Below are 17,370 nucleotides of genomic sequence, written 5' to 3'. Positions count from 1 at the left end.
CACCACATTTGTCAAGACTCTAGATTTACTCTTTTCTCTTTGTGGAATGCCCCTTTCTAGAACTTTCTGCAGTGTGTCTCTTTATTATTGAGGCCTAAAATGCCATCCCCAAAGAGAGGTTTCTCTGGTGACGTTATCTAAAGTAGCTTTCCATTCTGTTTTTACTGTAACATATTCCAAAATTGTTATTTTTTTCAATAGGTACCACTAGCTAAAATTATTCCATTATTTGCTTGGCCTCCATCACTAGGATGTACATGCAGTGAAAAACTGGGGTCTTTGCCTTATTTATTAGATTATCATGAGCATCCTGACTAGGGCGAGTCACAGGGTAGGTGTTCAATCAATCTTTTTCTGGATGAATGTATGTCTGTATTATCTTTTATGGCTTCTGAATGTTCTATGTCTTAATAAGGATTCCTCAATACATGTGTTTTATTGTTATTTATATTTATTTTAAATTTCTATCCAAACCATCTATAATTCATTTTTACAAATGAGACAAGGTGTAAGGCTGATTTTTTCCATAGGGATAACCAATATGCCAGCACTGTCATTATATAAATCATTTTCGTGACATCTGTGTCATATATAAATACACATACATTTGGAACCACTTCAATTTCTATTCTATTAATTTATTTTTCCCTTCTGTGCAAAATTCTGTTTTATTTTAGTATGGGATAGTTGGAGGATGCTTTGTTATATAGTACGGGGACACATTCTTCACTCATCATTCTTATGATTTATATTATCATTTTAAAATAATTTTGTTATAAACTTTTTTTGCTAGATGTACGATCAATGATTATCAAAAAATTTTGGCATCTATTAGACAATCATGACTTTATGGCTTTGATTGGTTTTGTGATGCAGTATGTTTTAAAACATTCCAATTTGAGGGGCACCTGGGTGGCTCAGTCGGTTAAGCATCCGAGTCTTGGTTTCAGCTCAGGTCATGATTTCCTGGCTTGTGAGTTTAAGCCCTGCATAGGGCTCTACACTGACAGTGTGGACCCTGCTTGGGATTCTCTCTCTCCCTCTTTCTCTGCCCCTCTCCCGCTGGCACACCCACACATGGGCTCTCCCTCTCCCCCTCACTCTTGCTCTCAAGATAAATAAACTTTAAAAAAAATCCTATTTTGATGGACATTAGAAGCATGTCTACTTTATGTTCTCCTGGCTGATAATACATTTTCTTATTAATTATTTTGAACTAACACTGTTGATGATTGACAAATGACTACGTAATATCAGGTCAGCATTTTCTGCATTGTCTCTGTTCTTTTTCAGATAATGATAATTAGCATGTCAAAAGAAAATGACTCTCAAGTATACAAAATTTCACCTGCCATGTGGTTTTTCCCTCATTTAAAAAGACACTAAGAGAATTAAAACGTGTGTTAAGGGATATTACAGATTAGAAAAGCAATAATATTATTAAAAACAAGTCCAAATTATTTTACCTGGGAAATTTACCTCATTAGATTAGGAGCACACATTTTGGAACAAAAAAAGTAAAATAGACCATGGGTGATGGCTTTGGAAGCACATTTTTCCAAGGAAAGTATTCCTTTCTGATGGGAAACATTTGCCTTATTAGCTTCATAACATTTCATACAAGTTGTTTCTAAAGACCATATTTAGGGGGCATCCAAGTGGTTAAATGTCCAACTTCAGCTGTGATCATGATTTCATGGTTCCTGAGTTTGAGCCCTATGTTGGGCTTGGTGTTGGCAGCTCAGAACCTGGAGCCTGCTTTGGATTCTGTGTCTTCCTCTCTCTCTGCTCCTCCCTCCTCTGTGTGTGTGTGTGTCTGTGTGTGTCTCTCTCAAAAATAAACATCAAAGAGAAACGAAAATAAAGACAACATGTATGAAACTAAGAAATAACTTCGAATTGAACTGTATAGGTCATGGCCATCGTCCATCCATGGGTGGCCATACTGTAGCTGTTCACTTCGATGGTGTTGCTAGCACAATACTACAGAAAACATGACCTGAGGGCTGTCCGTGCAGATGTAATACATTGGATTCTAGGTTCTATTAATAAAAATATTCCCTCGGAAAGCCAATCTCCATAAACCCTTCAAGAAACATATTTGGCAGAGGAAACAGACCCGGGGGGGGGGGGGGCTCTGACTGCAGAAACCCGGAGTCAGGACTATCTCATTCGAGGCCACTGCTGTATACGGAAAGGATCCTGTTGTACAGCAAGGGAATGAGACACTCTCAGCTTACTTTAGTTAATAAATTGGGGGGTGGGGTGGGGGTGGGGAGAGTCTTACTACAAGATTTTATGGGAGAGAAGGGAAGTCTGTGGGGAGTGTAAACAGTCTTGCTGGAAGGCCTTACAAAGTACCCAAGAGATAAGAGTAAGTAAGCTCTCCAACTTGAGCTTATCTACCTAATCCTCAAGAGAGGCACCTTGCACTTCATTTCTTGGTGTTTAATGCTTAGGGTTATCCAGCTATTGTCTTTCTTTCGTGGCTGCCAAACCTCCCAAGGTTTTTCTCATAGCTCATGTTTATTGCAGTCTCTCTCTGTGTCTCAGATTCTGGGCTATTTTACTGAATCCTGGTACCTTGTCTATTTCACAATGCAAGCCCTTAAGAAGGATAAGAACTGATCAGTTCAGCCAGTCGCCGCTGGGTGTCAAGAGTCAGCCAAGTTGAGCAGAGCTCTTGTTCTGAGTCATGCGACGATTCATTGGTCTAGCCTGGGCCAGATTCCCATTCCTGAGCCCCTCAATTTTGGTAGCGGGTGATGACACAATGGAGCACTGAGTGCCACTTATAAAGGGACATCCAGAAGAGGGCTGAGGCAGGGAGTGCCTCGAAGCATCCCCAAGTTCTTGCTAATGTAACAGGTACATTAACGAATGTTGGAGTTTGGGGTTCTAAAATGTTTCCTGTCCCAGTAAAAAGATAGCCAGGGGCACCTGGGTAGCTCAGTCGGTCAAGCATCCCGACTTCGGCTCAGGTCATGATCTCATGGGTTGTGAGTTCAAGCCCCACCTCGGACTCTGTGCTAATAGCTCAGTGCCTGGAGACTCCTTCGAATTCTGTGTCTCCCTCTCTCTCTGCTCCTCCCTCACTCTTGCTGTCTCTATCTCTCATAAATAAATAAAATTAAAAAAAAATTTTTAAAAAAGATAGCCAAAGGTATGTCATTGTTCTTTGATGCCTCTTTCACGATGTCTTGGTTAAATTTTCCATTTCTCCGTATCTTGTTTTGAATTTTTGTAAAACATCCCCTGTCTCTTTGGTAGGAGAGTAGGTTGTGGGGACTTTATAATTTAGAATTAGAATAAGTATTCACTGATGAGTATGTAAGTAAAAGCTGCAGTGAACAGGTTCCTGGTGTGCCCAGAAAATGACTGTTTCTAATTTTTTGTATCTGTCTGTGAAGGGATAGATTCTGCAGGGAAGTGGCATAATTACGGTATTCACCTCGCCTCAGATGGCATGTTTTTGTTTGTTTGACTGGTTTTCTCTTTAAGCTTGGCGGAAGATCATTTATCCATCCTTCTATTTTTCCACCACAGCCAGAAAGAATACTTTGCACGGTAGACCCTTAGGGAACATTTTCAAAAGGAGGAAGACAATCGAGGAACATAATTAAGTCAAAAAGGAAATTGTCATAATGAAATGCTGTTTCAAAGCAGAGTCAAACCACTGGAAATCATTTGTGAATCGAACCGGATGCACCTAAAATAGTGTCATATAGAAACACATGCTAACTTTCACTTTTTCTCCCTCATGAATACATACCAAAGTCCAAAATACATTTGTCTTTACTGCCTACTGAGACAGCACAGCATGCTGCCATAAACCCTTTAAAGCTGTTATCATTCACATTCCAAGGAAAGAAATTTGTTTATCAATTCATATCATGATCAGTAATATCATTAATAGGAAAAACTAACCCCCCATCCATTTTTGGCCTTCAGAGCTTTCCAAAATTCTAATTTCTTTAGGCTGATTCTATTTTGTGTTCTTTCATTTAAAAAAAAAAAAGCCTTACAACTAGAGAGGATGATTTATGAAACACAGTGATATAATGTTGTACTGAATGTATTTTAAAACTGTGACTGGTGAGACCAGCAATCAGGCAGTGAACATTTGATATGAGATTCTTTGGAGGCTTACGTTATTCTTTCTTTTTTATACATTTTTATCTGACTGGGTTTTAATCAAGTCAAGCATGGTTTTATTCTTCTAGTCTTAACTCACTTTAAAGTCCTAGGTAATTCTTGGGGCACCTGGTTGGCTCAGTGGGTTAAGCGTCCGACTTCAGCTCAGGTCATGATCTCATGGTTTATGAGTTCGAGCCCCATGTCAGGCTCTGTGCTGACAGCTCAGAGCTTGGAGCCTGCTTTAGATTCTGTGCCTCCCTCTCTCTCTCTGCCTGTCCCTCCTCTGCTCATGGTCTCTCTCTCTTTCTCTCAAAAATAAACATTAAAAAAAATAAAAAAATAAAAGTCCCAGGTGATTCCTCCATCCTTCCTTTCCTTCTTGCCTGCCAAGGTCAGACATAATGTAAATGAAGGTTAAGAAAATAAAGTTTGATGTCACAGATAACTTTGTATTATTTCTTTGGCTAATTATTCGGCAAAGGTGAAGGCACAGACCCTGTTTCCAGGTTATGTGACCATGTAGCCTTCCCCTGAGTTTCCAATTCATTTTTCTTCTTTTTGTAATATTGCTGTTTGAAATTACCTATGTTATAAATAAATGCAATCTCATTAGAAAAGATTCACACATGTTTGCTTACAGAGAGCATTTCTTCTTAGCTAAATAGTTTAAAAAAAACTTTTGTGTGTTATGAAATAATAGACCCTCTAGCTTATTTTCTCAAACAAGGCAGGAAACTTCTTCCACATTTCATATTAACATCATCTGGGACTTTTATTTCCTTTTTTTGTTTACTTTTGTTTTCGCATTTTACTGGGGATAAAACAGATCGCTGCTTTTGCGATTTTTTTTTTTTTTTTTTGGTCTTTCCACCAGAATGTTAATTTGGTTGAATATATTCATTCAAGTTCAGAACATTTTCCATCAGAACTTTGAAGACAATGTTCCATGTTTTATAGAAATTGAGTTTGTTTCTGAGAAACGTGATGCTAATATGATGTTTCTTTCTTTTTGGAAAACCTGTTTTGGCATTTTAATTGCTTGTTCGTTAGGTTTTCCCCTCTGGACGTACTTAAGATTTTCTCTTTATCTTTAGGTCTCTGAAATTTCATGCAGTGTGTCCAGCCCCAAGGTTTTTTACAATCATCCTGTATGACTTTTGGTGAGTGTCTCAGTGTGAGGCCTTCAATTTTTCTTCAACTTTGAGAGCTTGTTTCCTGTTATTTATTTCGATAATTCCCTCCCTCCCCTACCCCCTCCCCCGCCTTTCATTGTCTATTTTCTCCAAGAAATCTTATTAGGCCAATAAAGAAAATTCTGGATTGATATTATCTCTTCACTCTTCTCATACTTTCCATCTCTGTTTTTTTGCACTAAATTCTGAGATAATTCTTCAGTTGTCCACTATGTACACATTTAAGTTCTCTACAGAGAGTATAGTCAGAGAGGGCTAGGTTCAAACATCTGTTTTCACTGACTTAGAAACAACCTGCCTTCTTTCTTTCCTTCCTTCCTTCCTTCCTTCCTTTCCTCCCTCCCTCCCATTCATTCCTTCAATACACACTACTTCAGTTATCTCCAGGGTTCTAGACACACTCAGTCCTGTAGTGACATAGATGGAAACAAGGCAAAGCCTCTTCCCTCTTGGCACATTATGGCTTCTAAGAAAAAAAAAAAAGCCAAGCATCATTGATGCAGAAAAGTATAAGGGAATGCAATAAGATATGGTGAAAGATACCAGAAGGCAGGAAAACATGAAGACCTTGGATGCCACCAAACATAATTCAGATGTTGGCTGAACTGGAGCCAGCCAACTGGATTTTAAGAAGGGTAGGAAAGTAGTGTCATGTATTGTTTTTAAGATTTTTCTGATCAGGCCTTGTGAAATAAAGATTGAGGGAAGTGAGAGAGGAAGTAGGAGATTAGTGTAGGAAGGCATAGTAATCAGGATGCGTTTTGGACTCTGTGTTGGCAGCATGGATGAAGAGAAATGGACAGATGGGAAATATATTTAGGAAGCATACATGCCATAACTTGCCAGTAGACTGAATATGGAACACAGGAGCGAATGTAGAACCAAGAATGATTCTTGAGATTCTAGCTTGCATAACTGGAGCTCCAAGGAGGTTTCTGGTAAATGACACCATTTCTGAAGTCTTTTTCACCATTTCAAGAGGTTTTTACAAGCCCATGAAAAGATAAAACATGAGCGAGTCTAGAAAGGTAAGACTGTAGACCCAGGGCAGTGTCAAAAATATCAATGCTTAAAAGTATTTGAGAACAAATGGTAATCAATCTATCTGAAAGGAGAACCAGGGTAAATGGGTAGATCAATCTCGAGTTATTTTTTAAGGTGAATTCCATGGAATTCCCGGTCGTCCGGGAATTCCCAACCTCCCAATAAGTTAAATGCATTACTAATGGAATTGTCTCATTTATAAATTGTTCCTTTCATCTTCTAATAATAAACCTTTGCAAATGAATATGGTTTCCAAAAATGAATTTGCCGGTTCTGATTCATGCTTGGATTATTTCTCTGAGCGCGTTTTATTTTTGTTATGTTCTAGGAGGCCAGCTTCTAATATAGAGAAAAATAATGAGGGATAGAGGGTAATTTTTGACTCTTGGTATTCTAGATCCACTAGTCCCATGGATATCGATTCTCTAAGAACAAAGGGACTGGGTTTAGAGATGTGTGAGCATATAAGAGTCTAGGAAGGACTAGTGGAGTCTTTGCTAACTTGGCTGAATCTATTTTGCTTCCCCCCCTCATACTTTTGCTGTACTCACTTCTGTCTTCCTCAGGTCCTCAAAATAATAGCCTGCTTTTTCCAAGATCAGCCACTTATGTTCCTCAAAATTCTACGCATAAAAAAAAATCTTTCTCTATTTCAATCAATTTGGTAAATAATGTATTCTCTGATAAATGAGGCATGTTCTTCTTAACAGTTTCTATGCTATTGGCCTCGTAGCTTAGAAATCTGCCTTCAAGGTGCATATACTCAGATAAAATGAAGCATCGGGATAATTCACCTTTGGAAACGTTTTGGTATTATAATTGGTCCCTAAAATCTATTTTTATTATTTAAATGATCATTAAGAACCTAAAACATGCAAGATAATGTATTCAGTCCTGGGGACAATGCAGTATCCAGAAGATCTTTAACAGTATTACCTCATTATAAATGCTCAGTAAATATCTGTAGTGTAAATACATGAACAAACAAATCAATACACTGGTCCCTCCCCAACCTGAAATGAATGGAAACTCTTCCAGTAGTAGTAGAATTGTTATTTGAACAACAACAACAACAACAACAACAAAAATCCCCAAATCCTCCATTCTTACCCTGACATCATCTCTGCTTAACAGATTGCCTTTTCATTTTAGAAACACGCAATGTGTAACCAGAAAACAGATCATGTCCTACTCGAGGAGAGGGCTGTGTTCCTTCAGCAAGGGGAGTTGTATGAGCGAAGGTGCTGGCTGGAACTTGTAGCAAGGCAAGTCTCTGTGAGGACGATGAACACCAGGACTTTGATGGGCAGGGAAGAACGAAGAGCACTGTGTGCCAGAAGGAAATGCCAAGAACATCTTCAGATCTACTGCTACCATACTACCCTGTTCAGGTTAACAAGAGTCTCTTCGGCACTCTTACTATATACAATGGAGTACATTATGTCAAAAAGTAAAATCTTGCTTTCTAATGCAATACACGATTTCTGTTCCCATCACTGGCTATTGGTGATGGAATAGAAACCTCTGATTCACAAGGAGAGAAAATCCCAGGTGTTTTAGGTTTTCCACATAACCTTATGGGGTTTCTGCCAATGCACCCTTGCTTATACGTCTGCAAACGAGATAGGAGCACTTACTAAATAACTATCCAGATTGCAAATTCCTTAAAGAGTTAAAATACTTCCTTGTGTGTCCTGGAAAACAAACGATGCTGTATGGTGTTAAACTTTTTTGAAAAAAAGAAAAAAATTTTGGCATTGTTGAGTATGTAAAGAATGACACTAATGCTCAAATTCTATCAAGTTCACATTCTGAGTTAAAACTGGAACCCTTGCAACCTCTTTTGCATAATTCATCACCCGGCAATGTTAAGAATTCCCTAGTGTTGAACTCGATCATATAATATGCACTATAACTTCTGATTCTGATACTGTCCGCTGCAAGTTGGAAATATGTTTCACATTCTTGACTTGAAATTATTTATCTGTAAAAGCCGAGTCAAGGCTCACTTGTGCCTTGTCAGTACATTTGATGCATTCTCAATGAGAATGGACCTCTTAGATTCCCAAAAAGAAAAAATAAAAATAAAAATTTTGTAAATCCAATTCAGAAAAGGGAACATCCTTAAATCGTTTTTGAAAACATTGCCACTCTGGGAAGAATCCTGGTTTTCAAAGTCACTCAGTAATATTGCAGATACGCTCTTCCCTGTGAAGCCCCTTCCCATCAAAGACTATGAGCTTCCGACAAATGCTTTCTGATTCATTCCTCTGTCAAAAGGCCTACAAATCCCCATCTGCCACTTGGCTATTTTCAAACCAGTTTGGATATGACGAAGCATGTGGACACTTTCTTAGTCCAGTTAATATATGCACCCTATTTTATACTAAAGACTGTATGTCCTATTGATAGTGAAAATATTTTGGTGGCAAAAATATATACATGACAGCTTGAATTGCTAAACGCAAGTGCACTGGACTTAAAATAACCAGTAAAACAGCAAGGCCTTCTATGCTTGACAGCTGTGGGAAAGAAATATTAGAAAGAGCACAATCTTTAGAGTGAGCCAGCACTGAGACTGAAGAAGACACCTAAACCTTATTGTCCATGGGAACTGGCTAAGGTAATGACTCTTGCTACAGTTCACAGTAGCACTGAGAAGGGAGAAAAGCCAAGGTCAAAGGCCTTGCTAATTCCAAGTCTTTGAAGTCACAACATAGTCACGGTCCCAAGTTGGAGTCTCAAGCTCATATATGAGCACAACATGTATGGCAAAGGAGTGTTAGAACCCAAGCAGTTTTTTTATTTCATTTTTTTAAATGTTTATTTATTTTTGAGAGAGACACACACACAGAGCATGAGAGACAGAAGAAGGGGCAGAGAGAGAGAGAGGGAGACACAGAATCCGAAGCAGGCTCCAGGCTGTCAGCAGGGAGCCCGATGCGAGGCTCAAACCCATGGACCGCAAGATCATGACCTGAGCCGAAGTCGGACGCTTAGCCAACTAAGCCACCCAGGCTCCTCTAGGGTCCAGGTAGTTTTGATGAGCACAAGGCATTTAAATTATTTATTTTAATTTCCTCAAGTAGCCTAATAAAACAAGTCGGCTGGTGAAAGATTTTGAGAACTCTAGCCTAAGCTCCATGGGGAGCTTCTGTGCTTCCCAAGTACCCTTCTCAGAGCTCTTATCTTTCATTTACTTCAAGCCCGTATTTTATCTGAAACTACCAACTCTTATCTTTCCCAGGCCAAGAGGAAAGCTTTTTTGTTCGAAGAAAATAACGGCCATAAGATTACAATTCTCCAACTTGTCTACTTCTGCAGCTTGTAAGTATGCACCTTCCCTAATATTGATTTCTCCACGGTTTTATTTCACCTGCCAGTGGTTGATCCCTTTAATCATGTTTTGGATCTGAACTCACCTCCCTCCCCAGAAATCTTCTATCTGAAATCTCCTCTCCTGTACAGCCAACTTCTTCCATTTGACTAACCCATCTGTAAGCTTATCGGTTTATTTAAATCCTATAGCTGAAAATAAACATAAAATGGTTCATAGAAAAAAAAAAACATGATAAACTGGATCTCATGAAACATCTTTTGCTCTGCAAAAGCCCCTGCACAAAAAGAAAAGCTAAAGACCAGAACAAAATATTTGTAAGGCATATGTCTGACAAAGGCCAATTATCTAGTGGAATATATAAAGAACTTTCAAAACTCAACAGTAAAACAAATAATCCAATTAGAAAATGGGCATGGTTATAAACCATAAAGTGACACAGAGGAAAACCTTGATATAATTACTGTGAATGCAGATGATCATACAAGATTAAAACAATTTGAAAGTAGATAATAAATAAGGCAGACAGAAAATAATTTAATTTCATGGTGATGTGTTCGCTAGAGGAGAGAACACATCAAAACAACCCAAACGATTCAAATTTATTTTTAAAAAATTAAAATAAAGGAAGAATAGATATTGCAAATGAGATATGGCCCACTGTGTTCTGGGAAAATGAATGACATTTAAAATGCAAAGATAAAGACAGACTTCTTACATTACCTAGATGCTAGAATAAGTTACGCGGAAGGCAGAAACCTGAGGCTACACTCCTCTTTGTCAACAGTGATACACAATAAACAGATGGCAAGAGAACCATGTTCACAAAGGTCTGGGGCCTAAAAACTTTGACCCAAGAAGGGTAATCCTGTCTCCAGCATCTGGGCCTCTCTTACTTCCTTTACCAGCAGGTTTCTCCCTTGGTGATGGGAAACACCTATTGGCACACTTCCTTCAAAGGTTTCAGGAGCAATTCAGAAAGGTTGGAAAGACAATAGTCTCTGGGTCTACACTCTCCTGACTGCTGATGGGTGCCAGGGGAAGAATCCATATGTCTCGTGTTCCTCAGGTGAATGATTCTGAGATACATATTCAACAACTTCATAGCAAGTCCCACAGGAAACAAATCCCAGCTTCCTACAGCAGTGACTAACTCTGCGACCTCCTGTCTCTGCAGGAGACCTCCTGTCCCCTATTTTAGTCTCTGCAGACCTCCATTCTCTGGGATCACTGGCCAAAATAAATTGCTTCATGGAAGCCCTTTTTCACCAGTTCAGCTTCCCAGAGGGAACTCAGGCTAAGATGTGTGATACCAGGGAAGTATCAAGTAAGTTAGAAAACAAACACACAGAAAGACATTCCGGAACTGGATTATTTACCAGGAAGATATTGCTAGAAATCTTGTTGCTGATGTAAGCTAGGTAGTCAATCCATGCTATTCTGAGGATTCAGCATCCTTAAGAAATATGTTGGGATGACATACATCTCTGAGGGAAGCATCAGCCTCTGTGGCATCTGTGGCACTTGGACATTATGGGATCAAGAGTAACTGTAAGAATTGCAGAATTACCCCCTTTCATGCTTTGGAAGCCTTAAGAAAATAAAACAATAGGCTTAAGTCAAGCAGTGATCAACCCAAAGCATAGGAACATCAAGAAAGCCTCAGGACGACACTGTATGGGTAGGAGAAACTCAAATGAGGCAAAATGGGAGATTTTAGTGAACAAGAACATAGTGGGACCTTAGTATTTGCTTCAAGATGAACTTGATAGTCTTAAGCCCCGACCCCTGAGTCCCCTGTACACACTGGGCCAGCAGTGGTCATTTATAAACAAGCAGCCACCCATTATCTAGACACCATGAAGACCCCCCCCTCCGAGGAAGGAGCCATGTGAAATTAAACTTGTGCTCTTCAACACTTTCCCTCCATTTCCTCCCTGCGTGCAGGCCAATAACTAGAGACCAACTCAAGCATGGAATTTATTTTCTGTTCTGGAGGAAACAGCATCCATTTGTGAAGAACTCTAAGCCTTGACTTGTGTGTAACTGGCAGAAACAAACAAGCAGAGTAGATTCAGAAGATGTTGGACTGAGGGACGTATGGGCTGTAACTCTGGATGGGGGAAAAGTCACTGACATAGGAACACTCTTCAGGACAGAGGATATCATGTTCTGACAAGGGCTGTGTAACTGCCCTTAGCCACATTAACTAGTTAACTAGCTCTGGGTAAGAATTGCCACAAACTTAACAGCTTCTAAGACCTCACTTTCATTATCCCTGTTTCCATGAGTCAAAGGTATGGGCATGGCTTAGCTACTTCCTCTGCTGCAGGTCTCAGAAGACTGCAATCAGTTATTGACGTGGGCTGTAGTTTCATCTCAAGGCTGGACCGGGGAAAGCTCCACTTCCCAGTCTGTATCATTATTGGCAAAATTCACTTCCTTAGATTCCAGGGGACTGAGGGCCTCAGTTTTTTGTGGGCTGTTGGCCAGCAGCTGCTCTCTGTTTCTGGACACATGTTCTCTCCATAGGGCAGCTGAAACATAGTTACTGGCTTCATCTAAAGCCAGCAGGCTAATGAGGAGAAGCTAATAAAACTCAGATGAGTATTCGTGGAAACTGCAAAAAACTCAGGGAGATGGGGATATTACAATGCCTTTAATATGTGACATTGAAGACCGTACCAAAAAAACACCCCCTCCACTAAAGCCATAAGAAATAAGTCCCTTAGGAGTGGTGGCTATTTCTCTGTTCAGACTTTGACCAAAGGAGACGGCCACTATACCACCAGGCTCCCTGGCATCAAGGGGGACAAGGGGATCCTGGCATGGCAGAGGCCAGAAAGCAGCACTCCACAGGGAGGAGCAAGGTGGATGTAATTGCCATCAAGGAATGCAACCCTTATTTGTATTTTGTATACCAGAAAAAAACAAAACAAAACAAAACAAAACATAGATGTATATGAGAGATTCTTAGACCAACTATGTGTATTTTTGCTTATGTCTGATTTAGGAGATACTCCTCTGTCTAGAGTGGACTGAGGCACTAAAGTTGACTTTGGGAAGAGTGGTGATATAAGGTAACAGACGGGTATTTAGAGCGATGGTGACCTTGAAAATGGTGCTCAGCCTTGTTACATCTCAGTTACTTCGGCCTGTTAAGTGCCTCGTGGATGCTTCTCTTGCATCATACGTTACTTTTGAAACTGGTGAGAGAATTTTGGACCACATTCCAAATTTGCAGGATCTCTGCTGTGCTGGCATACTAATGGAAGATACGGAGATTGGAGAAATTTTTAAGAAAATACACCGACCGTACTAAAAAGTGTCCTACAGAAATAAGTGCAAGGAGAGCATAGAGTTTTGAGTTCTATGATAGAAATGTCACAAAATCCTTCATGTATAGCCAGTACTTGAGCAGACCTGAATAAAATTAAGAAGTCCTATGACTTCTGGGGGACAGCAAATACAATGGCCCTACAGAAAGAACATGACTGGTATACGTGAAGAATCAAAGAAGTACGGGGGGCTGCCACTCAGGGCAACAGTGAGGGGGGTTAGGAAATTGGACCACAGAAAGAGCTGGAATTGAGATCAGTCACATCATTGTTTTGAGAATTCTATCAGGTATCGGTAATATTCTACAGAGTTCCCAGTTCAAAGGACCAACTTTTGCTTCTACTTCATCTGCAAGAAGCCTATCATGGGAAATCTGAAGAAGTTTAGGCTTTATAAAAATATAAATTGAATTCTTTAACATGCAAGTGTGTCATGACTTAAACTACAATCCTCAGACGTAATGAGTTGAATGTGTGTCAGATTTATTTCTGTGTAAAACTGGTAAAAAGACGAATAAAGGTTTTATAGATTTGGCCTATCTAATGAACACTTTTCATGGAGTGAAAGAATTTTTTAATATAACCCCTGGTGTTTGCAACCAGAAGGGTCTTAATTACAAAAGAGATCCCGGTCAGCAAGATTATCTGAAGAAACAGTGGTTGGGGACAAAGAATTTGCTGGAATCACTGAAGGCCACTTTGCGTCCAATGAACTTTATTGAAGAGAAGAACAATCATGTCATAAATCAAATATCAAATTAAACAGTTCAGGAACACTGGGTCTGGTAACTGTGTTCCCAAAAATGTTGACTTCCTGATCCCCAAAACCCGTGAAGAGGCTACCTGATACAGCCAGAAGGCTTTTGAGATGTGATTAAATCAAGGATCTTGAGATGGGAGGATTATCCTGGATTATCCAAGTGGCCCAATGCATTCACGCTAGTTATTCGAAGGAGACAGGAGGGCCAGAATCAGGGAGAGGAATGGGAATATGCTTCATTGCTGGCTTTGACAATGACAGATAAACCCATGAATCAAGGCATTTCGGCCACCTTCAGAAGCTAGAAAAGGCAAGAGTATAGATTCTTTCCTAGAGCCTCCGGAAGAAATGCAGCATGCCACCCTTTGATTTTCAGCCCATTTACAGATCTACATTGGACTTCCAACCTTCAGAGCCATAAGATAATAAACGTGTGTGTTTTGAGCTGTTAAGTTTGTGATAGCTTGTTTCAGCAGCAAGAGGAAATTAACACACTGGGGAATAGAAGGCAACAGTTAATAACAGAGAAACACAGTCAAAAGAAAAAGCCCAAATTAAGACTTTTTGGAAAGAGACTACATAGAGTTTAGGATGGGCCAGGGGTCACCAAATCTCCCAAGCTAACTTCAAGTTAACAATTACAACCCTTATCCAATTTCACTTCTAAGTAAGATTGTCTTAAAAGACGTGGGTCTGGGGTGCCTGGGGGGGGGGGGCGCTCTGTCAGTTAAGCATCTGACTCTTGGTTTTGGCTCAGGTCATGGTCTTATGGTTCGTGGGTTTGAGCCGCGTATTGGGCTCTGTGCTGACAGCGTGGAGCCTACTTGGGATTATGTCTCTCTATCTCTCTGCCCCTCCCCTGCTCTCTTTCTTTCTTTCTCTCTCAAAAATACATAAACATTAAACAAATTTTTTTTAAAGATGTGGGTATGTACGTAGAGTATGGAATGCATTAGCTGATTGCATCACTGAATTGCTGCTTTTCTTGAAGCTACCCTACCAAAGAAGCAAATGACCTTTGAAAGTGCTACAACATGTGGTTGAATCCTGGTCCTGTCACTTCAAACATCTGTGACTTAGAGAAGTCACCCACACCGTGCCTCATTTTTCTTATCTGCAATATATCAAATTAATAATCTTTACCCCCATTGGGTGGCTGTGAGGATTAAGAGCATGGATATGTAAAAGCAACTAAAACAGTGTGCAACACAGTAAGTATGTGTAACTGTTTTGTAGTGTTATTCGGGATCACTACATTTACAGGAGAAAGGAGAGAGTATATCCTGCATCACACGCTAACGAGTATTTCACAAGCTTTTTAGTTTTTCTTGCAATTATTTTATCTTCACTTGTACAAGGCATGAAATTCACAAAGGTCATGCTATTTACTCTATGCTGACAAAAGTGCAAAAATGCATTTAAGAAACTAATAAGCTCAGGCATGAAGTTGTGGCTGCCAATAAGCTATTACCCAGACCACATTAGCCAGAGGTAGTGTTTTATCACATCTTTTCCTGTCAATTCCTTGACTTCTATCTTGCCCGAGATACCTCTGAACAATTTTCTCCTTGCTCTCATACAGATGATCAATGCAGAAGGAGAGGAGAGAAATTTGGAAGAAGTGGGTAAAGGGAACCAGAACATAAGCTTCAGGAGATAGCAACGACTCTATGTATGGTCCGCCATAATAACCCTGTTCTGGGCTCAAACTTGGAAAAGAGACATTGAATTAAGAGTGTGGGGTGAAGGAGCATGTGCACTAAAACTTTCTAGTGCTTACTGTGAATCAGATCATCAGTTAATTCTCACAACAACTTTATAAGAGAAATCTTTGTATTCTTGTTTTACCTGTCCTCGTTTTATTAGTATTCTTGTTTATTGATGATAAAACCCAGGCCCACAGGATTTCACAAATTTGCTCAACGTAGCAGATCATGATAGTGGGATTCAAAACCAAGTCTAACCTAACTCTATGGCCTGGAGTCTTTACATAACCACATTAAAACCATGAAATGGAGATCAGAGATAGTATCTCGACACCGGGGTCACTGTTCCTGAGGCAGAAATGTATTTAGTCAGTCCATATGAGACAGGGGGAGGGGTACAGCAGGAGGCTGAGTGAATACCACTGTCTAAGCCATCTAAATGGGTACGAATCCACCAGTAGGATGGAATCCCTTACCTTTAAAGAACAAAGGCTCTCCACAACAGATGCTATAGTTTTGTTAGAATATACAATCTAAAATCGTCATGTGCAAGTGGTGAATCATATATTGTATACACCTGAAACTAGTATGACACTGGCTGTGAACTAACTGGAATTTAAACAAAAACTTGATTTCTGAGTGTGGAAAAAAAAAAGGAAACATAAATAAATAACAAAGTATGAGCAGCCTTCATTTCACAGTGCTACCTACCAGAGCAGGGGTAGACATGCAGATCAGGGTGGGTGGGGTGGGTCCTTTGGATCAGGTCAGTTCAGGCCAGTTAGATTCAATTAGAGAGAAAAGTCTGTTGCTCAACAGCAAGCTGTTGTTCCTAATGAAGTCCAAGCACATCAGCTCAAATCAATCATCCCTTTCAGCTCAAACAGCTCCAAGTACATACCCTGCTGTAGGTGGATCGATACCATCATCTTATACAAAGGCTGCACAAACGTGTGCCTTATTACCCATTGCCATGTTGATGGCCACTAACTACACTCACTACCTTATTTCTTCCTTTGCAAAATCTATGGCTTCGACTTGGAGTGTGTGCCTATATACACTTTTCAATATTTCCACTTATTTGGCCAACACCTATGTATCTTTTTGTATAATTCCCTTAATATGTCAGGGGGATTCCACCAACTTCCTCATCCCAAATTATGTAGAAAATCTCTATATTTGATGGAGCAGATGTATCCTAATTTCACACAAAATAAAGGGTTTTTAGCATACAAAGGAAAGGCAGACATCTTTAAGGATTACATTTCAACTAGGGATGTGTTTTTATATTATATTAGATAATCAACCATGAGCCATTTTGCAAACTTCAGAAACCCAAGTTTCTAGAGTTCTTGACATTTAGGTCTCTTTGGTCATAACTATGGTTTTTTTTATCATGATTCAAAATGGGATTGTTAAGCCTTACCCACTGAAAAATTAACCACACACTCAAATACCAATTATCTGAATATCAGGAAGCTTCTTCCAATCCCAATGACTGTCACATCTATGTGTTTTATTTGCACCTTTTAAACACCTGCTTCAGTCTATGACTATATACTAAGGATGTATACATTACAACACTTGAGATGAATTAGCACAAAACTCACTAACATAAAGATTCTTTCATCCATGAATCAATGTAAAAATCACAATGTAAAAATACATTTTTACATATTTGCCACCACACATCCTCAAACGCACTATTTGGTTCTGCCCACTAGTAAATCTTGACTAGTAATTTTCACTTGGTCGGTGCTGCTCACATAACCAGGTTGAAGATAAAATATGTAGTGTAAAAAACACTGCTGATGATGAATTATACTCACAGTAAATAATAGTTATAATAGCTACT

This window comes from Acinonyx jubatus, chromosome A1 (genome assembly GCF_027475565.1).
Source record: "Acinonyx jubatus isolate Ajub_Pintada_27869175 chromosome A1, VMU_Ajub_asm_v1.0, whole genome shotgun sequence".
NCBI lineage: Eukaryota > Metazoa > Chordata > Mammalia > Carnivora > Felidae > Acinonyx > Acinonyx jubatus.
The sequence above is the reverse complement of the archived record's forward strand: the minus strand, read 5'-3'. Positions refer to the sequence as shown.